Source organism: Triturus cristatus, chromosome 12, assembly GCF_964204655.1.
Source record: "Triturus cristatus chromosome 12, aTriCri1.1, whole genome shotgun sequence".
Taxonomy (NCBI): Eukaryota; Metazoa; Chordata; class Amphibia; order Caudata; family Salamandridae; genus Triturus; species Triturus cristatus.
In genome coordinates this window covers 724,295,410-724,321,301 of record NC_140595.1, presented here as the reverse complement: position 1 = coordinate 724,321,301, position 25,892 = coordinate 724,295,410, and the positions used below count along the sequence as shown (strand labels likewise).

The 25,892-nt window shown below is 41.0% G+C and overlaps 11 non-coding genes across 11 annotated transcripts; all 11 read right to left on the bottom strand.

Moving 5' to 3' along the window:
- Positions 1–23: 23 nt before the first annotated feature.
- Positions 24–105, bottom strand: TRNAS-AGA (transfer RNA serine (anticodon AGA)). Its single transcript has one exon. It is a non-coding gene; the product is annotated as a tRNA-Ser (tRNA).
- Positions 106–2,693: 2,588 nt separating this feature from the next.
- Positions 2,694–2,765, bottom strand: TRNAH-GUG (transfer RNA histidin (anticodon GUG)). The gene has a single exon. It is a non-coding gene; the product is annotated as a tRNA-His (tRNA).
- A 1,281-nt stretch (positions 2,766–4,046) lies between these two features.
- On the bottom strand, positions 4,047–4,128 carry TRNAS-AGA (transfer RNA serine (anticodon AGA)). The gene has a single exon. It is a non-coding gene; the product is annotated as a tRNA-Ser (tRNA).
- A 2,589-nt stretch (positions 4,129–6,717) lies between these two features.
- Positions 6,718–6,789, bottom strand: TRNAH-GUG (transfer RNA histidin (anticodon GUG)). Its single transcript has one exon. It is a non-coding gene; the product is annotated as a tRNA-His (tRNA).
- Positions 6,790–8,070: 1,281 nt separating this feature from the next.
- On the bottom strand, positions 8,071–8,152 carry TRNAS-AGA (transfer RNA serine (anticodon AGA)). The gene has a single exon. It is a non-coding gene; the product is annotated as a tRNA-Ser (tRNA).
- A 2,589-nt stretch (positions 8,153–10,741) lies between these two features.
- Positions 10,742–10,813, bottom strand: TRNAH-GUG (transfer RNA histidin (anticodon GUG)). Its single transcript has one exon. It is a non-coding gene; the product is annotated as a tRNA-His (tRNA).
- Positions 10,814–12,094: 1,281 nt separating this feature from the next.
- On the bottom strand, positions 12,095–12,176 carry TRNAS-AGA (transfer RNA serine (anticodon AGA)). The gene has a single exon. It is a non-coding gene; the product is annotated as a tRNA-Ser (tRNA).
- Positions 12,177–14,765: 2,589 nt separating this feature from the next.
- TRNAH-GUG (transfer RNA histidin (anticodon GUG)) lies at positions 14,766–14,837 on the bottom strand. The gene has a single exon. It is a non-coding gene; the product is annotated as a tRNA-His (tRNA).
- A 1,281-nt stretch (positions 14,838–16,118) lies between these two features.
- Positions 16,119–16,200, bottom strand: TRNAS-AGA (transfer RNA serine (anticodon AGA)). Its single transcript has one exon. It is a non-coding gene; the product is annotated as a tRNA-Ser (tRNA).
- A 2,588-nt stretch (positions 16,201–18,788) lies between these two features.
- On the bottom strand, positions 18,789–18,860 carry TRNAH-GUG (transfer RNA histidin (anticodon GUG)). The gene has a single exon. It is a non-coding gene; the product is annotated as a tRNA-His (tRNA).
- Positions 18,861–20,141: 1,281 nt separating this feature from the next.
- On the bottom strand, positions 20,142–20,223 carry TRNAS-AGA (transfer RNA serine (anticodon AGA)). The gene has a single exon. It is a non-coding gene; the product is annotated as a tRNA-Ser (tRNA).
- Positions 20,224–25,892: the final 5,669 nt, after the last annotated feature.

Below are 25,892 nucleotides of genomic sequence, written 5' to 3'. Positions count from 1 at the left end.
GTAGCCGATAATAAAAAGATTCTCGTTGTTGGCAGGATTCGAACCTGCGCGGGGATACCCCAATGGATTTCTAGTCCATCGCCTTAACCACTCGGCCACAACAACTTGCTGTAGGCTGCCTACAAATATTTTGTTTGAAAGTTTTGAAGTTTTCCCACATCAAAGTACTGATATTCTGCAATGCGCTTTTTAAAAACAATGTTTTTTTCATCATGCACGTTCTGTCCTAAAAACAAAAATTGCATGAGTATATCTCTGGATCTGTAAAAGGATACGCTTGCATTCAAACTCTCTTGTGGCACTCAAGTTTTTTGGACCCTGTTGCACTCTGTTTTTGCGCTGCTTTTAGTCTACGACCCATATTACAGAAGTCAACCATCTCTGAGTATTTGGGACTCCTTTGTAAGTGCCTTATCTTTAATCCTTGAAAAGCTCTATAATAAAGGGGTCTGTCAAAGATTGCTTGAATGGAAGATAAAAGAAGGCCCACTTGTCTCACCAAATGCAGTAGAGAAACCTGATGTTTTACTCATGTTATCCTTAGTTCAGTTTTTGTTAGACCTGGCATCCTTAAGGTGGCCTACCAGCAACCTTTTTGCTTTTCACCTCACGTTTTGCTGTATCTTTATGTTGGCCTTAGGACTCTAATCACTTTATCACTACTGTGAGAAAGTGGCTCTGTATATACTGTTCCCAAATAGGTACAGTGTGCACAGAGTCCCCAGTCCCCAGAGGTTTGGCAGAGGCTAAAGTTAGATATAACCTTACTCTCTAAAGTGGTAGCTTGCCGAGCAGTAAGGCAGTATCAGAGTACAGTGTAAAACATTTGTTGTACACACTCAGTCAGCAAATGGTCTCACACACTCAAGAACTGAACTCTAGGCCATTGGTTTGCATACAAAATATATTGTTGTTTTATTTTAGAACCAACAATAGGTATCAAAATATACTTTCTCAGAATGAGATGCTTTAGTTAAATACTTTGCAATAGGCAATTGACTTTTGCAGGTCATAGTTACAGTTTATTGCAATAGGCAACACAATTTGAATCACAATAATACATTGAGCTCAATGGGAATTTTAAGTTATATGCAATTAATTACTTTCAGGATTACTTTTCTAAATCCAGGACTGGATCCTAGATTCAGTCCTGGGACAGTTCTTGGAAACAAGTGAGTAAATTCGTTTTAGTTACTGTTGTGATTTTTAAGCAATATTTTGCTATTTTAAAAGTTGACACTTCGAAACTTTTGCTGATCAAATTACCAATGTTATCCTATGGAAGGAAATTCACTTAGCAGGTAAGTGGGGTTATGGTTACGTTTTCTAGGTCAGTGTTGGATCCTAGATCCAGCACTACTGTACCACCTGTAAGCAGTTGAGAAACTGCGTTTAAGTTATACAGGCGATTTTTAAGGAATATTTACATGTTTGCAAAATCGACACTTAGAAGAAATTTCACAGAAAAACAGTCAATGGTTTCCTATGGAAGAAAATTCAAGTTACGGGTAAAGTACGTTCTCGTTACTTTTGTAATCCAGTGCTGGGCTCCTAGGCTCAGTACTGGGACATCTATCTAAAACAGGTAAACAATTACGTTTTCACAGTTGGTACGATTTTTAAAGAATATTTGTAAGTTTCAAAAATCGACACTTAGAAAATTTTCAGCAAAAAGCAGGCAATGATATCCCATGGAAGGAAATTCGAGTTACTGGTAAGTACGGTTAAAATTACTTTTCAGGGTCAGTACTGAGCTCCAAGATGCAGCACTGAGGTCTCTCCTGATAACAGGTGAGTAAATCAGAATTCGTTGTTCGGCTGATTTTAGATGAATATTTTAAAGTTCCAAAACTCCACACCACTTAGAAGAATTTCCAAGTGAAACCACTCAATGTTAGCCTATGGAAGAAAAGTGAGTTATCGGCTTTTAGGTAAGTACTCGACTGGCAGAGTTATGGTTCTGGGCATAGACTCAGGGGTCTCCCAGGGGAGTCCCAGCCTACTTGCCAAGCCTTAAACTCCCCTTTTATTACATATAATTTACACCTAAGGTAGGCCCTAGGTAGTCCTAGGTGCATGATGCTATGTAAGTAAAAAATAAGATATGTACTTTGGTGGTTCGCGTGTCCTGTAAGTACCAAACAGTCTATTTCATTTTTCACTACTGTGAGGTCTACCCCTCTCATAGGTTAGCTCTGTGTATTCCCCTATACTTTTTATTTGGTAATTCCATATCGGAGAGGAGTAGCTTTATTTATTTATTGAAAATCCTACTTACTGGTGAGGTTGGATTTAACTTTACTATTTTAGAAATGCCACTTTTAGAGAGTGAACATGTCTCTGCACTTACTGCTCTATTTGCCTGAAACCTGGCCCCAATACACGTCTGGATTGGGCTGGGTGACAGCAAAATTTGTGCCTTCCCTCTAGAGAGCCACAACACAGGTCACTCAACTGCACCTGGGGGGTGAGCTCCGCTCCCCCTCCACCCCCAATAGGTTCAAGAACGATAATTTATGTAAGTAAATACATTATAGCTACAGCTTATAATCATGCAAGTTTTAATCATTTGTTGTTAGATGGTTTAAATATTTGAAAGGATCTGTTTTTAATAGACATTTTACAAAAACCACTGGTACATTTGCTAATTCTGTAAAATTAACACCCAACTGCCGTGACATTGCCAACCACAATGCCGTGACTCGGATTCGAACCGAGGTTGCTGCGGCCACAACGCAGAGTACTAACCACTATACGATCACGGCGAGCTACTTGGGCTCAACGACATACAATGACATGGAGAATTTATAATTCGGAACACTCAGGGCTGTTCCTGTGATAGGCTGGATGTATTCATTGCTTCCTCATTCCTCATTCAGAGGCTGCGTCTCCTCAGTGGTTGATAGGCTGAAACCGTTTCCTGGCCGCCTGCTTGTGAAATGCCAGGAGTCAAAGATCACACATTACACTTGCGGACCTGTGATGGGACACCAATGCAGAGAAACCCACCTGGCACAGGCCTTCTATTCTGTCTATTAGACCTGCATCTTCCCTGCACCTTTCAAGCCATTTGTATGTGAAGCAAGAAAGAGTTAGAGAGTGATCCATCTACACTTTTATAGGGAGGATGTCGCCGTGAGCTCCTCCCAGCTAATCACACGAACAGCAGAAAAGCAAGATAAATACACAGTTGAGGGGTGGGCTGCATGGTTATGTTTTTGAGTAAATATTGAAACTGACCTCAGTGGCTCATTAGCAGAGCTGCGGCTAATGACTGGTGCCAAATCATGATGAAGCAAGCACCATGGCTCGTAGGGGACCCACAACACGCTTTTCTTAGCTCACTGAATTAAAGTATAAACTTCCGCCGTGTGTGAGTGGTAAAGGCTTGTTAATATGGTTCCTTTTCCAATTCAAGTCTGACAACAAGAGGCAGGAACCACGTGGCTTCGGAAGCTCAGGAAAGTAGCCACCAACCACAGAGAAAGAGAGAACTGGCAGTATGAGAGGTGGAGAAAACAGAAGCGGGAGCAAGGAGCTCAAATGAGATTGATGGCGTTTAAATAGAGCGCGTAAAGGAACAGTTACACAGCTAAGAAATGGGAAAGACAGACTAGGGAAAAAAACACAGAAAGAGCCTGTAGATGAAATTCTCTTCCTGGGACAGCAGGTTAAGAGAAATTACACATGGGGAGGTTAAGCATGTAACACGGGGGAGAATAAAAAAGAAAATGCAGTTTTATGAAGTGTGTTTGCCAATCCAGCCAGCACTTTTGTTCTATTTCTCTCTTTGCGTCTTTTATTGGTAAAGTAACTTTCAAGTGCATGCGCAGGTATGAATGAGAGAGCAACCGTATAATAATTTGAAGCGTTTACACCAGTGCTAAAGTAGGAATGAGGTGTAGCAAAGACATGAAAGAGGTAGCGATAACAAATATGTGGAGAGGCAATAGTGACACAAAAATAAGCCACCTATTTATAAAACTGAAATGGAAGAAATACTAAAGGTTAACTTCTGAAATTGTAGCCGATAATAAAAAGATTCTCGTTGTTGGCAGGATTCGAACCTGCGCGGGGATACCCCAATGGATTTCTAGTCCATCGCCTTAACCACTCGGCCACAACAACTTGCTGTAGGCTGCCTACAAATATTTTGTTTGAAAGTTTTGAAGTTTTCCCACATCAAAGTACTGATATTCTGCAATGCGCTTTTTAAAAACAATGTTGTTTTTCATCATGCACGTTCTGTCCTAAAAACAAAAATTGCATGAGTATATCTCTGGATCTGTAAAAGGATACGCTTGCATTCAAACTCTCTTGTGGCACTCAAGTTTTTTGGACCCTGTTGCACTCTGTTTTTGCGCTGCTTTTAGTCTACGACCCATATTACAGAAGTCAACCATCTCTGAGTATTTGGGACTCCTTTGTAAGTGCCTTATCTTTAATCCTTGAAAAGCTCTATAATAAAGGGGTCTGTCAAAGATTGCTTGAATGGAAGATAAAAGAAGGCCCACTTGTCTCACCAAATGCAGTAGAGAAACCTGATGTTTTACTCATGTTATCCTTAGTTCAGTTTTTGTTAGACCTGGCATCCTTAAGGTGGCCTACCAGCAACCTTTTTGCTTTTCACCTCACGTTTTGCTGTATCTTTATGTTGGCCTTAGGACTCTAATCACTTTATCACTACTGTGAGAAAGTGGCTCTGTATATACTGTTCCCAAATAGGTACAGTGTGCACAGAGTCCCCAGTCCCCAGAGGTTTGGCAGAGGCTAAAGTTAGATATAACCTTACTCTCTAAAGTGGTAGCTTGCCGAGCAGTAAGGCAGTATCAGAGTACAGTGTAAAACATTTGTTGTACACACTCAGTCAGCAAATGGTCTCACACACTCAAGAACTGAACTCTAGGCCATTGGTTTGCATACAAAATATATTGTTGTTTTATTTTAGAACCAACAATAGGTATCAAAATATACTTTCTCAGAATGAGATGCTTTAGTTAAATACTTTGCAATAGGCAATTGACTTTTGCAGGTCATAGTTACAGTTTATTGCAATAGGCAACACAATTTGAATCACAATAATACATTGAGCTCAATGGGAATTTTAAGTTATATGCAATTAATTACTTTCAGGATTACTTTTCTAAATCCAGGACTGGATCCTAGATTCAGTCCTGGGACAGTTCTTGGAAACAAGTGAGTAAATTCGTTTTAGTTACTGTTGTGATTTTTAAGCAATATTTTGCTATTTTAAAAGTTGACACTTCGAAACTTTTGCTGATCAAATTACCAATGTTATCCTATGGAAGGAAATTCACTTAGCAGGTAAGTGGGGTTATGGTTACGTTTTCTAGGTCAGTGTTGGATCCTAGATCCAGCACTACTGTACCACCTGTAAGCAGTTGAGAAACTGCGTTTAAGTTATACAGGTGATTTTTAAGGAATATTTACATGTTTGCAAAATCGACACTTAGAAGAAATTTCACAGAAAAACAGTCAATGGTTTCCTATGGAAGAAAATTCAAGTTACGGGTAAAGTACGTTCTCGTTACTTTTGTAATCCAGTGCTGGGCTCCTAGGCTCAGTACTGGGACATCTATCTAAAACAGGTAAACAATTACGTTTTCACAGTTGGTACGATTTTTAAAGAATATTTGTAAGTTTCAAAAATCGACACTTAGAAAATTTTCAGCAAAAAGCAGGCAATGATATCCCATGGAAGGAAATTCGAGTTACTGGTAAGTACGGTTAAAATTACTTTTCAGGGTCAGTACTGAGCTCCAAGATGCAGCACTGAGGTCTCTCCTGATAACAGGTGAGTAAATCAGAATTCGTTGTTCGGCTGATTTTAGATGAATATTTTAAAGTTCCAAAACTCCACACCACTTAGAAGAATTTCCAAGTGAAACCACTCAATGTTAGCCTATGGAAGAAAAGTGAGTTATCGGCTTTTAGGTAAGTACTCGACTGGCAGAGTTATGGTTCTGGGCATAGACTCAGGGGTCTCCCAGGGGAGTCCCAGCCTACTTGCCAAGCCTTAAACTCCCCTTTTATTACATATAATTTACACCTAAGGTAGGCCCTAGGTAGTCCTAGGTGCATGATGCTATGTAAGTAAAAAATAAGATATGTACTTTGGTGGTTCGCGTGTCCTGTAAGTACCAAACAGTCTATTTCATTTTTCACTACTGTGAGGTCTACCCCTCTCATAGGTTAGCTCTGTGTATTCCCCTATACTTTTTATTTGGTAATTCCATATCGGAGAGGAGTAGCTTTATTTATTTATTGAAAATCCTACTTACTGGTGAGGTTGGATTTAACTTTACTATTTTAGAAATGCCACTTTTAGAGAGTGAACATGTCTCTGCACTTACTGCTCTATTTGCCTGAAACCTGGCCCCAATACACGTCTGGATTGGGCTGGGTGACAGCAAAATTTGTGCCTTCCCTCTAGAGAGCCACAACACAGGTCACTCAACTGCACCTGGGGGGTGAGCTCCGCTCCCCCTCCACCCCCAATAGGTTCAAGAACGATAATTTATGTAAGTAAATACATTATAGCTACAGCTTATAATCATGCAAGTTTAAATCATTTGTTGTTAGATGGTTTAAATATTTGAAAGGATCTGTTTTTAATAGACATTTTACAAAAACCACTGGTACATTTGCTAATTCTGTAAAATTAACACCCAACTGCCGTGACATTGCCAACCACAATGCCGTGACTCGGATTCGAACCGAGGTTGCTGCGGCCACAACGCAGAGTACTAACCACTATACGATCACGGCGAGCTACTTGGGCTCAACGACATACAATGACATGGAGAATTTATAATTCGGAACACTCAGGGCTGTTCCTGTGATAGGCTGGATGTATTCATTGCTTCCTCATTCCTCATTCAGAGGCTGCGTCTCCTCAGTGGTTGATAGGCTGAAACCGTTTCCTGGCCGCCTGCTTGTGAAATGCCAGGAGTCAAAGATCACACATTACACTTGCGGACCTGTGATGGGACACCAATGCAGAGAAACCCACCTGGCACAGGCCTTCTATTCTGTCTATTAGACCTGCATCTTCCCTGCACCTTTCAAGCCATTTGTATGTGAAGCAAGAAAGAGTTAGAGAGTGATCCATCTACACTTTTATAGGGAGGATGTCGCCGTGAGCTCCTCCCAGCTAATCACACGAACAGCAGAAAAGCAAGATAAATACACAGTTGAGGGGTGGGCTGCATGGTTATGTTTTTGAGTAAATATTGAAACTGACCTCAGTGGCTCATTAGCAGAGCTGCGGCTAATGACTGGTGCCAAATCATGATGAAGCAAGCACCATGGCTCGTAGGGGACCCACAACACGCTTTTCTTAGCTCACTGAATTAAAGTATAAACTTCCGCCGTGTGTGAGTGGTAAAGGCTTGTTAATATGGTTCCTTTTCCAATTCAAGTCTGACAACAAGAGGCAGGAACCACGTGGCTTCGGAAGCTCAGGAAAGTAGCCACCAACCACAGAGAAAGAGAGAACTGGCAGTATGAGAGGTGGAGAAAACAGAAGCGGGAGCAAGGAGCTCAAATGAGATTGATGGCGTTTAAATAGAGCGCGTAAAGGAACAGTTACACAGCTAAGAAATGGGAAAGACAGACTAGGGAAAAAAACACAGAAAGAGCCTGTAGATGAAATTCTCTTCCTGGGACAGCAGGTTAAGAGAAATTACACATGGGGAGGTTAAGCATGTAACACGGGGGAGAATAAAAAAGAAAATGCAGTTTTATGAAGTGTGTTTGCCAATCCAGCCAGCACTTTTGTTCTATTTCTCTCTTTGCGTCTTTTATTGGTAAAGTAACTTTCAAGTGCATGCGCAGGTATGAATGAGAGAGCAACCGTATAATAATTTGAAGCGTTTACACCAGTGCTAAAGTAGGAATGAGGTGTAGCAAAGACATGAAAGAGGTAGCGATAACAAATATGTGGAGAGGCAATAGTGACACAAAAATAAGCCACCTATTTATAAAACTGAAATGGAAGAAATACTAAAGGTTAACTTCTGAAATTGTAGCCGATAATAAAAAGATTCTCGTTGTTGGCAGGATTCGAACCTGCGCGGGGATACCCCAATGGATTTCTAGTCCATCGCCTTAACCACTCGGCCACAACAACTTGCTGTAGGCTGCCTACAAATATTTTGTTTGAAAGTTTTGAAGTTTTCCCACATCAAAGTACTGATATTCTGCAATGCGCTTTTTAAAAACAATGTTGTTTTTCATCATGCACGTTCTGTCCTAAAAACAAAAATTGCATGAGTATATCTCTGGATCTGTAAAAGGATACGCTTGCATTCAAACTCTCTTGTGGCACTCAAGTTTTTTGGACCCTGTTGCACTCTGTTTTTGCGCTGCTTTTAGTCTACGACCCATATTACAGAAGTCAACCATCTCTGAGTATTTGGGACTCCTTTGTAAGTGCCTTATCTTTAATCCTTGAAAAGCTCTATAATAAAGGGGTCTGTCAAAGATTGCTTGAATGGAAGATAAAAGAAGGCCCACTTGTCTCACCAAATGCAGTAGAGAAACCTGATGTTTTACTCATGTTATCCTTAGTTCAGTTTTTGTTAGACCTGGCATCCTTAAGGTGGCCTACCAGCAACCTTTTTGCTTTTCACCTCACGTTTTGCTGTATCTTTATGTTGGCCTTAGGACTCTAATCACTTTATCACTACTGTGAGAAAGTGGCTCTGTATATACTGTTCCCAAATAGGTACAGTGTGCACAGAGTCCCCAGTCCCCAGAGGTTTGGCAGAGGCTAAAGTTAGATATAACCTTACTCTCTAAAGTGGTAGCTTGCCGAGCAGTAAGGCAGTATCAGAGTACAGTGTAAAACATTTGTTGTACACACTCAGTCAGCAAATGGTCTCACACACTCAAGAACTGAACTCTAGGCCATTGGTTTGCATACAAAAGATATTGTTGTTTTATTTTAGAACCAACAATAGGTATCAAAATATACTTTCTCAGAATGAGATGCTTTAGTTAAATACTTTGCAATAGGCAATTGACTTTTGCAGGTCATAGTTACAGTTTATTGCAATAGGCAACACAATTTGAATCACAATAATACATTGAGCTCAATGGGAATTTTAAGTTATATGCAATTAATTACTTTCAGGATTACTTTTCTAAATCCAGGACTGGATCCTAGATTCAGTCCTGGGACAGTTCTTGGAAACAAGTGAGTAAATTCGTTTTAGTTACTGTTGTGATTTTTAAGCAATATTTTGCTATTTTAAAAGTTGACACTTCGAAACTTTTGCTGATCAAATTACCAATGTTATCCTATGGAAGGAAATTCACTTAGCAGGTAAGTGGGGTTATGGTTACGTTTTCTAGGTCAGTGTTGGATCCTAGATCCAGCACTACTGTACCACCTGTAAGCAGTTGAGAAACTGCGTTTAAGTTATACAGGCGATTTTTAAGGAATATTTACATGTTTGCAAAATCGACACTTAGAAGAAATTTCACAGAAAAACAGTCAATGGTTTCCTATGGAAGAAAATTCAAGTTACGGGTAAAGTACGTTCTCGTTACTTTTGTAATCCAGTGCTGGGCTCCTAGGCTCAGTACTGGGACATCTATCTAAAACAGGTAATCAATTACGTTTTCACAGTTGGTACGATTTTTAAAGAATATTTGTAAGTTTCAAAAATCGACACTTTGAAAATTTTCAGCAAAAAGCAGGCAATGATATCCCATGGAAGGAAATTCGAGTTACTGGTAAGTACGGTTAAATTTACTTTTCAGGGTCAGTACCGAGCTCCAAGATGCAGCACTGAGGTCTCTCCTGATAACAGGTGAGTAAATCAGAATTCGTTGTTCGGCTGATTTTAGATGAATATTTTAAAGTTCCAAAACTCCACACCACTTAGAAGAATTTCCAAGTGAAACCACTCAATGTTAGCCTATGGAAGAAAAGTGAGTTATCGGCTTTTAGGTAAGTACTCGACTGGCAGAGTTATGGTTCTGGGCATAGACTCAGGGGTCTCCCAGGGGAGTCCCAGCCTACTTGCCAAGCCTTAAACTCCCCTTTTATTACATATAATTTACACCTAAGATAGGCCCTAGGTAGTCCTAGGTGCATGATGCTATGTAAGTAAAAAATAAGATATGTACTTTGGTGGTTCGCGTGTCCTGTAAGTACCAAACAGTCTATTTCATTTTTCACTACTGTGAGGTCTACCCCTCTCATAGGTTAGCTCTGTGTATTCCCCTATACTTTTAATTTGGTAATTCCATATCGGAGAGGAGTAGCTTTATTTATTTATTGAAAATCCTACTTACTGGTGAGGTTGGATTTAACTTTACTATTTTAGAAATGCCACTTTTAGAGAGTGAACATTTCTCTGCACTTACTGCTCTATTTGCCTGAAACCTGGCCCCAATACACGTCTGGATTGGGCTGGGTGACAGCAAAATTTGTGCCTTCCCTCTAGAGAGCCACAACACAGGTCACTCAACTGCACCTGGGGGGTGAGCTCCGCTCCCCCTCCACCCCCAATAGGTTCAAGAACGATAATTTATGTAAGTAAATACATTATAGCTACAGCTTATAATCATGCGAGTTTAAATCATTTGTTGTTAGATGGTTTAAATATTTGAAAGGATCTGTTTTTAATAGACATTTTACAAAAACCACTGGTACATTTGCTAATTCTGTAAAATTAACACCCAACTGCCGTGACATTGCCAACCACAATGCCGTGACTCGGATTCGAACCGAGGTTGCTGCGGCCACAACGCAGAGTACTAACCACTATACGATCACGGCGAGCTACTTGGGCTCAACGACATACAGTGACATGGAGAATTTATAATTCGGAACACTCAGGGCTGTTCCTGTGATAGGCTGGATGTATTCATTGCTTCCTCATTCCTCATTCAGAGGCTGCGTCTCCTCAGTGGTTGATAGGCTGAAACCGTTTCCTGGCCGCCTGCTTGTGAAATGCCAGGAGTCAAAGATCACACATTACACTTGCGGACCTGTGATGGGACACCAATGCAGAGAAACCCACCTGGCACAGACCTTCTATTCTGTCTATTAGACCTGCATCTTCCCTGCACCTTTCAAGCCATTTGTATGTGAAGCAAGAAAGAGTTAGAGAGTGATCCATCTACACTTTTATAGGGAGGATGTCGCCGTGAGCTCCTCCCAGCTAATCACACGAACAGCAGAAAAGCAAGATAAATACACAGTTGAGGGGTGGGCTGCATGGTTATGTTTTTGAGTAAATATTGAAACTGACCTCAGTGGCTCATTAGCAGAGCTGCGGCTAATGACTGGTGCCAAATCATGATGAAGCAAGCACCATGGCTCGTAGGGGACCCACAACACGCTTTTCTTAGCTCACTGAATTAAAGTATAAACTTCCGCCGTGTGTGAGTGGTAAAGGCTTGTTAATATGGTTCCTTTTCCAATTCAAGTCTGACAACAAGAGGCAGGAACCACGTGGCTTCGGAAGCTCAGGAAAGTAGCCACCAACCACAGAGAAAGAGAGAACTGGCAGTATGAGAGGTGGAGAAAACAGAAGCGGGAGCAAGGAGCTCAAATGAGATTGATGGCGTTTAAATAGAGCGCGTAAAGGAACAGTTACACAGCTAAGAAATGGGAAAGACAGACTAGGGAAAAAAACACAGAAAGAGCCTGTAGATGAAATTCTCTTCCTGGGACAGCAGGTTAAGAGAAATTACACATGGGGAGGTTAAGCATGTAACACGGGGGAGAATAAAAAAGAAAATGCAGTTTTATGAAGTGTGTTTGCCAATCCAGCCAGCACTTTTGTTCTATTTCTCTCTTTGCGTCTTTTATTGGTAAAATAACTTTCAAGTGCATGCGCAGGTATGAATGAGAGAGCAACCGTATAATAATTTGAAGCGTTTACACCAGTGCTAAAGTAGGAATGAGGTGTAGCAAAGACATGAAAGAGGTAGCGATAACAAATATGTGGAGAGGCAATAGTGACACAAAAATAAGCCACCTATTTATAAAACTGAAATGGAAGAAATACTAAAGGTTAACTTCTGAAATTGTAGCCGATAATAAAAAGATTCATGTTGTTGGCAGGATTCGAACCTGCGCGGGGATACCCCAATGGATTTCTAGTCCATCGCCTTAACCACTCGGCCACAACAACTTGCTGTAGGCAGCCTACAAATATTTTGTTTGAAAGTTTTGAAGTTTTCCCACATCAAAGTACTGATATTCTGCAATGCGCTTTTTAAAAACAATGTTTTTTTCATCATGCACGTTCTGTCCTAAAAACAAAAATTGCATGAGTATATCTCTGGATCTGTAAAAGGATACGCTTGCATTCAAACTCTCTTGTGGCACTCAAGTTTTTTGGACCCTGTTGCACTCTGTTTTTGCGCTGCTTTTAGTCTACGACCCATATTACAGAAGTCAACCATCTCTGAGTATTTGGGACTCCTTTGTAAGTGCCTTATCTTTAATCCTTGAAAAGCTCTATAATAAAGGGGTCTGTCAAAGATTGCTTGAATGGAAGATAAAAGAAGGCCCACTTGTCTCACCAAATGCAGTAGAGAAACCTGATGTTTTACTCATGTTATCCTTAGTTCAGTTTTTGTTAGACCTGGCATCCTTAAGGTGGCCTACCAGCAACCTTTTTGCTTTTCACCTCACGTTTTGCTGTATCTTTATGTTGGCCGTAGGACTCTAATCACTTTATCACTACTGTGAGAAAGTGGCTCTGTATATACTGTTCCCAAATAGGTACAGTGTGCACAGAGTCCCCAGTCCCCAGAGGTTTGGCAGAGGCTAAAGTTAGATATAACCTTACTCTCTAAAGTGGTAGCTTGCCGAGCAGTAAGGCAGTATCAGAGTACAGTGTAAAACATTTGTTGTACACACTCAGTCAGCAAATGGTCTCACACACTCAAGAACTGAACTCTAGGCCATTGGTTTGCATACAAAAGATATTGTTGTTTTTTTTTAGAACCAACAATAGGTATCAAAATATACTTTCTCAGAATGAGATGCTTTAGTTAAATACTTTGCAATAGGCAATTGACTTTTGCAGGTCATAGTTACAGTTTATTGCAATAGGCAACACAATTTGAATCACAATAATACATTGAGCTCAATGGGAATTTTAAGTTATATGCAATTAATTACTTTCAGGATTACTTTTCTAAATCCAGGACTGGATCCTAGATTCAGTCCTGGGACAGTTCTTGGAAACAAGTGAGTAAATTCGTTTTAGTTACTGTTGTGATTTTTAAGCAATATTTTGCTATTTTAAAAGTTGACACTTCGAAACTTTTGCTGATCAAATTACCAATGTTATCCTATGGAAGGAAATTCACTTAGCAGGTAAGTGGGGTTATGGTTACGTTTTCTAGGTCAGTGTTGGATCCTAGATCCAGCACTACTGTACCACCTGTAAGCAGTTGAGAAACTGCGTTTAAGTTATACAGGCGATTTTCTAAGGAATATTTACATGTTTGCAAAATCGACACTTAGAAGAAATTTCACAGAAAAACAGTCAATGGTTTCCTATGGAAGAAAATTCAAGTTACGGGTAAAGTACGTTCTCGTTACTTTTGTAATCCAGTGCTGGGCTCCTAGGCTCAGTACTGGGACATCTATCTAAAACAGGTAAACAATTACGTTTTCACAGTTGGTACGATTTTTAAAGAATATTTGTAAGTTTCAAAAATCGACACTTAGAAAATTTTCAGCAAAAAGCAGGCAATGATATCCCATGGAAGGAAATTCGAGTTACTGGTAAGTACGGTTAAAATTATTTTTCAGGGTCAGTACCGAGCTCCAAGATGCAGCACTGAGGTCTCTCCTGATAACAGGTGAGTAAATCAGAATTCGTTGTTCGGCTGATTTTAGATGAATATTTTAAAGTTCCAAAACTCCACACCACTTAGAAGAATTTCCAAGTGAAACCACTCAATGTTAGCCTATGGAAGAAAAGTGAGTTATCGGCTTTTAGGTAAGTACTCGACTGGCAGAGTTATGGTTCTGGGCATAGACTCAGGGGTCTCCCAGGGGAGTCCCAGCCTACTTGCCAAGCCTTAAACTCCCCTTTTATTACATATAATTTACACCTAAGATCGGCCCTAGGTAGTCCTAGGTGCATGATGCTATGTAAGTAAAAAATAAGATATGTACTTTGGTGGTTCGCGTGTCCTGTAAGTACCAAACAGTCTATTTCATTTTTCACTACTGTGAGGTCTACCCCTCTCATAGGTTAGCTCTGTGTATTCCCCTATACTTTTAATTTGGTAATTCCATATCGGAGAGGAGTAGCTTTATTTATTTATTGAAAATCCTACTTACTGGTGAGGTTGGATTTAACTTTACTATTTTAGAAATGCCACTTTTAGAGAGTGAACATTTCTCTGCACTTACTGCTCTATTTGCCGGAAACCTGGCCCCAATACACGTCTGGATTGGGCTGGGTGACAGCAAAATTTGTGCCTTCCCTCTAGAGAGCCACAACACAGGTCACTCAACTGCACCTGGGGGGTGAGCTCCGCTCCCCCTCCACCCCCAATAGGTTCAAGAACGATAATTGATGTAAGTAAATACATTATAGCTACAGGTTATAATCATGCAAGTTTAAATCATTTGTTGTTAGATGGTTTAAATATTTGAAAGGATCTGTTTTTAATAGACATTTTACAAAAACCACTGGTACATTTGCTAATTCTGTAAAATTAACACCCAACTGCCATGACATTGCCAACCACAATGCCGTGACTCGGATTCGAACCGAGGTTGCTGCAGCCACAATGCAGAGTACTAACCACTATACGATCACAGCGAGCTACTTGGGCTCAACGACATACAGTGACATGGAGAATTTATAATTCGGAACACTCAGGGCTGTTCCTGTGATAGGCTGGATGTATTCATTGCTTCCTCATTCCTCATTCAGAGGCTGCGTCTCCTCAGTGGTTGATAGGCTGAAACCGTTTCCTGGCCGCCTGCTTGTGAAATGCCAGGAGTCAAAGATCACACATTACACTTGCGGACCTGTGATGGGACACCAATGCAGAGAAACCCACCTGGCACAGACCTTCTATTCTGTCTATTAGACCTGCATCTTCCCTGCACCTTTCAAGCCATTTGTATGTGAAGCAAGAAAGAGTTAGAGAGTGATCCATCTACACTTTTATAGGGAGGATGTCGCCGTGAGCTCCTCCCAGCTAATCACACGAACAGCAGAAAAGCAAGATAAATACACAGTTGAGGGGTGGGCTGCATGGTTATGTTTTTGAGTAAATATTGAAACTGACCTCAGTGGCTCATTAGCAGAGCTGCGGCTAATGACTGGTGCCAAATCATGATGAAGCAAGCACCATGGCTCGTAGGGGACCCACAACACGCTTTTCTTAGCTCACTGAATTAAAGTATAAACTTCTGCCGTGTGTGAGTGGTAAAGGCTTGTTAATATGGTTCCTTTTCCAATTCAAGTCTGACAACAAGAGGCAGGAACCACGTGGCTTCGGAAGCTCAGGAAAGTAGCCACCAACCACAGAGAAAGAGAGAACTGGCAGTATGAGAGGTGGAGAAAACAGAAGCGGGAGCAAGGAGCTCAAATGAGATTGATGGCGTTTAAATAGAGCGCGTAAAGGAACAGTTACACAGCTAAGAAATGGGAAAGACAGACTAGGGAAAAAAACACAGAAAGAGCCTGTAGATGAAATTCTCTTCCTGGGACAGCAGGTTAAGAGAAATTACACATGGGGAGGTTAAGCATGTAACACGGGGGAGAATAAAAAAGAAAATGCAGTTTTATGAAGTGTGTTTGCCAATCCAGCCAGCACTTTTGTTCTATTTCTCTCTTTGCGTCTTTTATTGGTAAAGTAACTTTCAAGTGCATGCGCAGGTATGAATGAGAGAGCAACCGTATAATAATTTGAAGCGTTTACACCAGTGCTAAAGTAGGAATGAGGTGTAGCAAAGACATGAAAGAGGTAGCGATAACAAATATGTGGAGAGGCAATAGTGACACAAAAATAAGCCACCTATTTATAAAACTGAAATGGAAGAAATACTAAAGGTTAACTTCTGAAATTGTAGCCGATAATAAAAAGATTCTCGTTGTTGGCAGGATTCGAACCTGCGCGGGGATACCCCAATGGATTTCTAGTCCATCGCCTTAACCACTCGGCCACAACAACTTGCTGTAGGCTGCCTACAAATATTTTGTTTGAAAGTTTTGAAGTTTTCCCACATCAAAGTACTGATATACTGCAATGCGCTTTTTAAAAACAATGTTTTTTTCATCATGCACGTTCTGTCCTAAAAACAAAAATTGCATGAGTATATCTCTGGATCTGTAAAAGGATACGCTTGCATTCAAACTCTCTTGTGGCACTCAAGTTTTTTGGACCCTGTTGCACTCTGTTTTTGCGCTGCTTTTGGTCTACGACCCATATTACAGAAGTCAACCATCTCTGAGTATTTGGGACTCCTTTGTAAGTGCCTTATCTTTAATCCTTGAAAAGCTCTATAATAAAGGGGTCTGTCAAAGATTGCTTGAATGGAAGATAAAAGAAGGCCCACTTGTCTCACCAAATGCAGTAGAGAAACCTGATGTTTTACTCATGTTATCCTTAGTTCAGTTTTTGTTAGACCTGGCATCCTTAAGGTGGCCTACCAGCAACCTTTTTGCTTTTCACCTCACGTTTTGCTGTATCTTTATGTTGGCCTTAGGACTCTAATCACTTTATCACTACTGTGAGAAAGTGGCTCTGTATATACTGTTCCCAAATAGGTACAGTGTGCACAGAGTCCCCAGTCCCCAGAGGTTTGGCAGAGGCTAAAGTTAGATATAACCTTACTCTCTAAAGTGGTAGCTTGCCGAGCAGTAAGGCAGTATCAGAGTACAGTGTAAAACATTTGTTGTACACACTCAGTCAGCAAATGGTCTCACACACTCAAGAACTGAACTCTAGGCCATTGGTTTGCATACAAAAGATATTGTTGTTTTATTTTTGAACCAACAATAGGTATCAAAATATACTTTCTCAGAATGAGATGCTTTAGTTAAATACTTTGCAATAGGCAATTGACTTTTGCAGGTCATAGTTACAGTTTATTGCAATAGGCAACACAATTTGAATCACAATAATACATTGAGCTCAATGGGAATTTTAAGTTATATGCAATTAATTACTTTCAGGATTACTTTTCTAAATCCAGGACTGGATCCTAGATTCAGTCCTGGGACAGTTCTTGGAAACAAGTGAGTAAATTCGTTTTAGTTACTGTTGTGATTTTTAAGCAATATTTTGCTATTTTAAAAGTTAACACTTAGAAACTTTTGCTGATCAAATTACCAATGTTATCCTATGGAAGGAAATTCACTTAGCAGGTAAGTGGGGTTATGGTTACTTTTTCTAGGTCAGTGTTGGATCCTAGATCCAGCACTACTGTACCACCTGTAAGCAGTTGAGAAACTGCGTTTAAGTTATACAGGCGATTTTTAAGGAATATTTACATGTTTGCAAAATCGACACTTAGAAGAAATTTCACAGAAAAACAGTCAATGGTTTCCTATGGAAGAAAATTCAAGTTACGGGTAAAGTACGTTCTCGTTACTTTTGTAATCCAGTGCTGGGCTCCTAGGCTCAGTACTGGGACATCTATCTAAAACAGGTAAACAATTACGTTTTCACAGTTGGTACGATTTTTAAAGAATATTTGTAAGTTTCAAAAATCGACACTTAGAAAATTTTCAGCAAAAAGCAGGCAATGATATCCCATGGAAGGAAATTCGAGTTACTGGTAAGTACGGTTAAAATTACTTTTCAGGGTCAGTACTGAGCTCCAAGATGCAGCACTGAGGTCTCTCCTGATAACAGGTGAGTAAATCAGAATTCGTTGTTCGGCTGATTTTAGATGAATATTTTAAAGTTCCAAAACTCCACACCACTTAGAAGAATTTCCAAGTGAAACCACTCAATGTTAGCCTATGGAAGAAAAGTGAGTTATCGGCTTTTAGGTAAGTACTCGACTGGCAGAGTTATGGTTCTGGGCATAGACTCAGGGGTCTCCCAGGGGAGTCCCAGCCTACTTGCCAAGCCTTAAACTCCCCTTTTATTACATATAATTTACACCTAAGGTAGGCCCTAGGTAGTCCTAGGTGCATGATGCTATGTAAGTAAAAAATAAGATATGTACTTTGGCGGTTCGCGTGTCCTGTAAGTACCAAACAGTCTATTTCATTTTTCACTACTGTGAGGTCTACCCCTCTCATAGGTTAGCTCTGTGTATTCCCCTATACTTTTTATTTGGTAATTCCATATCGGAGAGGAGTAGCTTTATTTATTTATTGAAAATCCTACTTACTGGTGAGGTTGGATTTAACTTTACTATTTTAGAAATGCCACATTTAGAGAGTGAACATGTCTCTGCACTTACTGCTCTATTTGCCTGAAACCTGGCCCCAATACACGTCTGGATTGGGCTGGGTGACAGCAAAATTTGTGCCTTCCCTCTAGAGAGCCACAACACAGGTCACTCAACTGCACCTGGGGGGTGAGCTCCGCTCCCCCTCCACCCCCAATAGGTTCAAGAACGATAATTTATGTAAGTAAATACATTATAGCTACAGCTTATAATCATGCAAGTTTAAATCATTTGTTGTTAGATGGTTTAAATATTTGAAAGGATCTGTTTTTAATAGACATTTTACAAAAACCACTGGTACATTTGCTAATTCTGTAAAATTAACACCCAACTGCCGTGACATTGCCAACCACAATGCCGTGACTCGGATTTGAACCGAGGTTGCTGCGGCCACAACGCAGAGTACTAACCACTATACGATCACGGCGAGCTACTTGGGCTCAACGACATACAATGACATGGAGAATTTATAATTCGGAACACTCAGGGCTGTTCCTGTGATAGGCTGGATGTATTCATTGCTTCCTCATTCCTCATTCAGAGGCTGCGTCTCCTCAGTGGTTGATAGGCTGAAACCGTTTCCTGGCCGCCTGCTTGTGAAATGCCAGGAGTCAAAGATCACACATTACACTTGCGGACCTGTGATGGGACACCAATGCAGAGAAACCCACCTGGCACAGACCTTCTATTCTGTCTATTAGACCTGCATCTTCCCTGCACCTTTCAAGCCATTTGTATGTGAAGCAAGAAAGAGTTAGAGAGTGATCCATCTACACTTTTATAGGGAGGATGTCGCCGTGAGCTCCTCCCAGCTAATCACACGAACAGCAGAAAAGCAAGATAAATACACAGTTGAGGGATGGGCTGCATGGTTATGTTTTTGAGTAAATATTGAAACTGACCTCAGTGGCTCATTAGCAGAGCTGCGGCTAATGACTGGTGCCAAATCATGATGAAGCAAGCACCATGGCTCGTAGGGGACCCACAACACGCTTTTCTTAGCTCACTGAATTAAAGTATAAACTTCCGCCGTGTGTGAGTGGTAAAGGCTTGTTAATATGGTTCCTTTTCCAATTCAAGTCTGACAACAAGAGGCAGGAACCACGTGGCTTCGGAAGCTCAGGAAAGTAGCCAACAACCACAGAGAAAGAGAGAACTGGCAGTATGAGAGGTGGAGAAAACAGAAGCGGGAGCAAGGAGCTCAAATGAGATTGATGGCGTTTAAATAGAGCGCGTAAAGGAACAGTTACACAGCTAAGAAATGGGAAAGACAGACTAGGGAAAAAAACACAGAAAGAGCCTGTAGATGAAATTCTCTTCCTGAGACAGCAGGTTAAGAGAAATTACACATGGGGAGGTTAAGCATGTAACACGGGGGAGAATAAAAAAGAAAATGCAGTTTTATGAAGTGTGTTTGCCAATCCAGCCAGCACTTTTGTTCTATTTCTCTCTTTGCGTCTGTTATTGGTAAAGTAACTTTCAAGTGCATGCGCAGGTATGAATGAGAGAGCAACCGTATAATAATTTGAAGCGTTTACACCAGTGCTAAAGTAGGAATGAGGTGTAGCAAAGACATGAAAGAGGTAGCGATAACAAATATGTGGAGAGGCCATAGTGACACAAAAATAAGCCACCTATTTATAAAACTGAAATGGAAGAAATACTAAAGGTTAACTTCTGAAATTGTAGCCGATAATAAAAAGATTCTCGTTGTTGGCAGGATTCAAACCTGCACGGGGATACCCCAATGGATTTCTAGTCCATCGCCTTAACCACTCGGCCACAACAACTTGCTGTAAGCTGCCTACAAATATTTTGTTTGAAAGTTTTGAAGTTTTCCCACATCAAAGTACTGATATTCTGCAATGCGCTTTTTAAAAACAATGTTTTTTTCATCATGCACGTTCTGTCCTAAAAATAAAAATTGCATGAGTATATCTCTGGATCTGTAAAAGGATACGCTTGCATTCAAACTCTCTTGTGGCACTCAAGTTTTTTGGACCCTGTTGCACTCTGTTTTTTGCTGCTTTTAGTCTACGACCCATATTACAGAAGTCAACCATCTCTGATTATTTGGGACTCCTTTGTAAGTGCCTTATCTGTAATCCTTGAAAAGCTCTATAATAAAGGGGTCTGTCAAAGATTGCTTGAATGGAAGATAAAAGAAGGCCCACTTGTCTCACCAAATGCAGTAGAGAAACCTGATGTTTTACTCATGTTATCCTTAGTTCAGTTTTTGTTAGACCTGGCATCCTTAAGGTGGCCTACGAGCAACCTTTTTGCTTTTCACCTCACGTTTTGCTGTATCTTTATGTTGGCCGCAGGACTCTAATCACTTTATCACTACTGTGAGAAAGTGGCTCTGTATATACTGTTCCCAAATAGGTACAGTGTGCACAGAGTCCCCAGTCCCCAGAGGTTTGGCAGAGGCTAAAGTTAGATATAACCTTACTCTCTAAAGTGGTAGCTTGCCGAGCAGTAAGGCAGTATCAGAGTACAGTGTAAAACATTTGTTGTACACACTCAGTCAGCAAATTGTGGTAAATAATTTTCCTTTACCAGGACTGAATTTGATACAGAAACATAATAAAATAGCTCAGTAAAATGAGAGGCAGAATCCGTGGTATTAGAGGTTCGGAATGGGCTTTATTCCAATAATCGATTATAATCGGATGCTCCAAGTTCCATCACCACGGGGGTTCAGGAAGTGAAGTACATACATTATTGACATGAAATGACTTTTATAGTACATACATTACAATGAAGCGAATGCAATAGGCGTAACAATTGATAAGGAAAATGACGATTTGTCTGCGTAACCGAAAATGGGTGGAACAAGGAGTAAAAAGGAACATAATTGGTTATGATGTCACCTATAGGTGGATCTATAAGATAATACTTGGCATAGATGCGCGCGCAGCAGCATGACGTATGATTGACGTGTAACTAGGGGGCGAAGGGGACTTGACATTTAGCTCTACATGTGGAGACGAAAAGTCTGGGGGGTCAAGTCAACCTAATCCCAAATCATATCTAACATCCTATGTTTAAAGAACTATGTTATCCATAAAAGAAGGACTCTCGGACAGAATCTGTTCTATACTGACTGTGCGTGCGTGTACAAGCGTCTAAATGTCTACACTGAAAGCGAGGGGGTAGGAATATTCCATGGTAACAGGACTATGAATTACTTGCATGAGGACAGAGAAGCCGGGCCTTTTGCTTGGTAACTGGAAGAATGTTTACTTAAACTACTAGGCAGGAATGCATCGGCTGAGGGGGAAGCAGATAATTCGAAGGTGAAATACAGTTCTTGGCAGAGAATAGGCTGATGTCAGGCTTCGTGAGCCGCGCAGAGAATGAGACAAAGTTCATGGTCACAGATGCAGGCTCGAACTGGAGTTTTCAGAGGCAGAAAGCAAGAGGAGTTTGATGACAGAATCTGGGCCTACTTGCCTGGACTGTAAAATGGCATAAGTGAACCATATAAAGCCGGTGGCCTTTCGTACTTAGGAATGGAATATCCGGCCTATTCATGGCGGATCTGACAGAGGACATGTTGACGGTGGACGCACATGTATTTGCGTCTTCATAACTGGAACTGGAGGGAACATACATGTACTTGTGACATGCACATAGAACCGTTGGGGTCCAAGATAGGGGACATAACTGACCAGAAAAATCCATATTTCCACATTCCCTCCTTGTCCCCTACTTGCCCGTTAAGAGATATCAATCTTCATCAATCCATTGATCTGTTAATATAACATCATTTGTTCTTCTTTCTTCTTCCGGGACGAACGAAATCTTGGTGGTGGAATACACGATGTGGCACACAGGCCACAGATCGCTGGTCCACATTGTAGACATAGACAGCAACTGAATAGTATGAGAAGGCCAATACCTAGGAAGGATAGAACTCTCCATCCCCAGGCGGATATCACATTCCAAAACCAACTGGACCAAGTCCAAGTGCCTGGGTTCTGGTGTATCTGGTTTACAATCTTATGAAGGCGAGTTATGGCTTTATATACTGATGGCGAATTTTCTGGTATGAATACGCAGCAGCTTGATCCGATGACCCTACAAGCTCCGCCCCTATCGGCCAGGATAACGTCGAGGACAAGACGATTTTGAAGCACAACAATCCGCATAGCAGACTGCTCTTCTGTTAAATTGCCTAGGGCGGAAATAGTTTCATTCACTACTGCTTCAAGTGTTCTAGTTAATCTACGTATCAGTTTACTATTAGTAACAGTACCTATATAGGGAAAGATGCCTTTATTGAAATCTGTGTATTTTTCCCATGCTGTTTCAGTGTAATCGACAATTGGGAGATCTCTCCGCTCTCTGTTGTGTACTAAATGAATATTTCTGTAATAATCCGGAGGAGCTAGAAAAACAGGTGGCAAAAGGAATGCAATGTAGCAGGTACCATCCCAGTCTAGAGGCAGACGCATATATGCAGTCTGACCACATATAAAGTAGGAGTGGTGATAAGCTCTAAATGAAGATTTGCCTTGATCACTGAATTCTACTATAGTAGTGCATTTACTATGGCCCATATGTATGGAACCAACCTTTCTTACACATAATTCCCCTTTTGCTGGGAATACTGACATGGTGGGTAAGACTAGTTCAACTTCGGATATGACATTTAGAATCATGGGATTAGGTGTAAAATTACCTAATCCATATACTTCATTTTCTAGATTAGTTCCTGTTCTTTTGGGGCGACCCTCCTTGTCAGGGTAGCAGACCTTGAGTAAAACTAGGTTCAGGTTTCCCCATACCCACTGATCTTGGTAAACTGCTGTGTCTGAGTCTATGGAATTGATTAAACTAAACCATGCTCCACAGGAGCCGTTATGTGTAAATGGGTGTGGAAAGAATGGCAAGACTCCTTCATAATTCTGATAGGGAGGGAGCCGACCACACACCCAACAATTAGTGGCATTACTAGTCTGATGGGAATGATGTAACATACTAATGAAAGTGTTATTGCGCAGCGCAAGTCTATAAGACAATTCATGCGGAGGTAAGTCACTAAAAGAATGTTCAGCAGTAACATTATAAACATGTCTAGAAATAGGGTAATATATGTGCAACAATATGCTTGCAGTAATTATTAAAAGACTCAAGAAAAACAAGATTATTAATGTCACTATGCAATGGCTACGCAGTGATTTACAATAAGCCTGTCGTTTCATCATTTTTCGCGACTGTCCATAATTTAGGTCTAGAGGATACATGTCAGAGACAGATTCAACCGCTTCACCTAGGAGAGGACTTAAACAATCAAATCGTCTGACGTTCTAGGTCTCAATTTAACTTTATAGAGTTCATTTTCAGTTTTTTCAACCAAAGGAAGTTTTGAATCAGTCTGTGAGGGAGTGCAGGGCACAATGTCTATATCCGAGGATTGTCCATGAAATTTCTTGATATGACTTGAATGAATCCAGCCCTTGCGGCCCTCGATCTTCACGGCTGTTCTTGTGGTCAGCAGAACCAACTTGGGTGTCTTCCACCTGGGCTCCAGCTGAGTCTTTCGGTCGAAATTTTTCACAAACACGAAATCACCCGGAACTACGTCATGGGGTTTCACCTCAGTGTTGTCGGGAAATGCTGCAGCAACCTGTGAACGACAAGATTGTAGTGCAGACATCAAGGAAGCCAAGTAATCTGTCAGCATATTACAGTCAACATCAGTTATTTTGCGTGGTATGGGCGTCCCCCACATATTTGGTGGTCTGCCGAAGATCACCTCATACGGGGATAGCCCTGTTCGAGAGTGTGCTACCATTCTCATGTAAAAGAGTGCAACTGGTAATGCTACTACCCAGTCGACACCTTTCTCTCTGCATATTTTGGACAGTCTGATTTTCAGTATCTGATTATGTCTTTCTACTAGACCTGCTGCCTCGGGGTGTCGAACACAGTGGAATTTCCACTGATATCCTAGCAGAAGTGAAACATGTTTCATTAATTCGGATGAGAACGGCTGGCCGTTATCTGAGTAGACAACACGTGGTAAACCGTATCGTGGGAAGAATTCTCGAACCAACTGTTTGGCAGTAGTCGGGGCAGTGTAATCTGAAACCGGGTATGCCTCCGTCCAGCGGGACAGAGCGCAGACAACTACGAGAACATATTTGAATCCTCGACATCGTTCCATCTGGATATAATCCATCTGGAGCACTTCAAAAGGGTGATCAGGAGGATGAAATCCACCCTGTTCTACGGGAACGCTTTTTCCTGGGTTAAACTGACAACAGATCATACAGGTACGGACTTTTTGCTTTGCGGCTGCTCGTAAATGTTTATTGAACCAAATGTGTTGAATGCTGTCTAGCATAGCTTTTTCTCCGAGATGTGCTGGACTATGTGTAGTGTTAATTATAACTTGGACCATTGAATCAGGAAGGAACCATACAGACTTTTCCTTCATCATCCATCCCTGGTCCGTTTGGATCCCTCCTAATTCAGTCCATTTCTTTATTTCGTCTTGTGTAGCATGTGTCTGTATGTCAATTACGTCAAGAGTAGGATCTTTGACTGTCATACACTGTGTCGGTGTCGGGACTGTTGTCTTTGTCATGTCGGGGGTTTGAGTTTGAGCAGTCTGTTTAGCTGTTCTGTCGGCTAGATCGTTGCCTTGGGAAATGATATCAGTAACCTTCGTATGAGCCTTACATTTCATAATTGATATTGCAGTGGGTCGATGTATTGCATCTAATAAAGCATGAATGAGGGGTCCGTGCTGAATGTGGGCACCGTGGGAAGTTAAATAACCTCTCTCTCGCCACAGCACGCCGAAGTCATGTACAACTCCGAATGCATAACGTGAATCAGTGTATATGTTGACTTTTTTTTTCGTGGCTTGAATACAGGCTTGTGTCAGAGCGATGAGCTCTGCGGCTTGAGCTGACAAAGTATTTATACGATTAGTTTCAATGACTTCAGTATCTGTTGTGACTGCGTAAGCGGCCACTAACTCTCCTGTACTCGTTCTCATACATGAACCATCTACATACAACGTCAGGTCTGGATCTGACAATGGGACATCGGTTAAGTCTTGTCTGGGTTTTGTCGTTATAGTAATAACTTCAATACAGTCATGAGCTAGTGGGTCTGTTCCGGTTACTGGCAGAAGTGTGGCAGGATTCAATGTGTTACAGCGTCTGATTTCTATATGTGGCTGAAACAATGTAAGTTCATACCCTGTAAGTCGCGCTATAGTCAAGTGTTGTGTTTGCGTTCTATTTACAAGGACTTCTACTGTGTGTGGTACTTGAACTGTCAATGGATGTCCTAACACTATGGCATCGCTTTGTCTGATTGCTAATGCTGTCGCTGCTACTGATTTCAGGCATGCAGGCAAAGCCTGAGCTACAGGATCTAATGTACTAGAAAAATAAGCACATGGTTTGTGTGCTCCTGCTTGTTCCTGTGTGAGTAC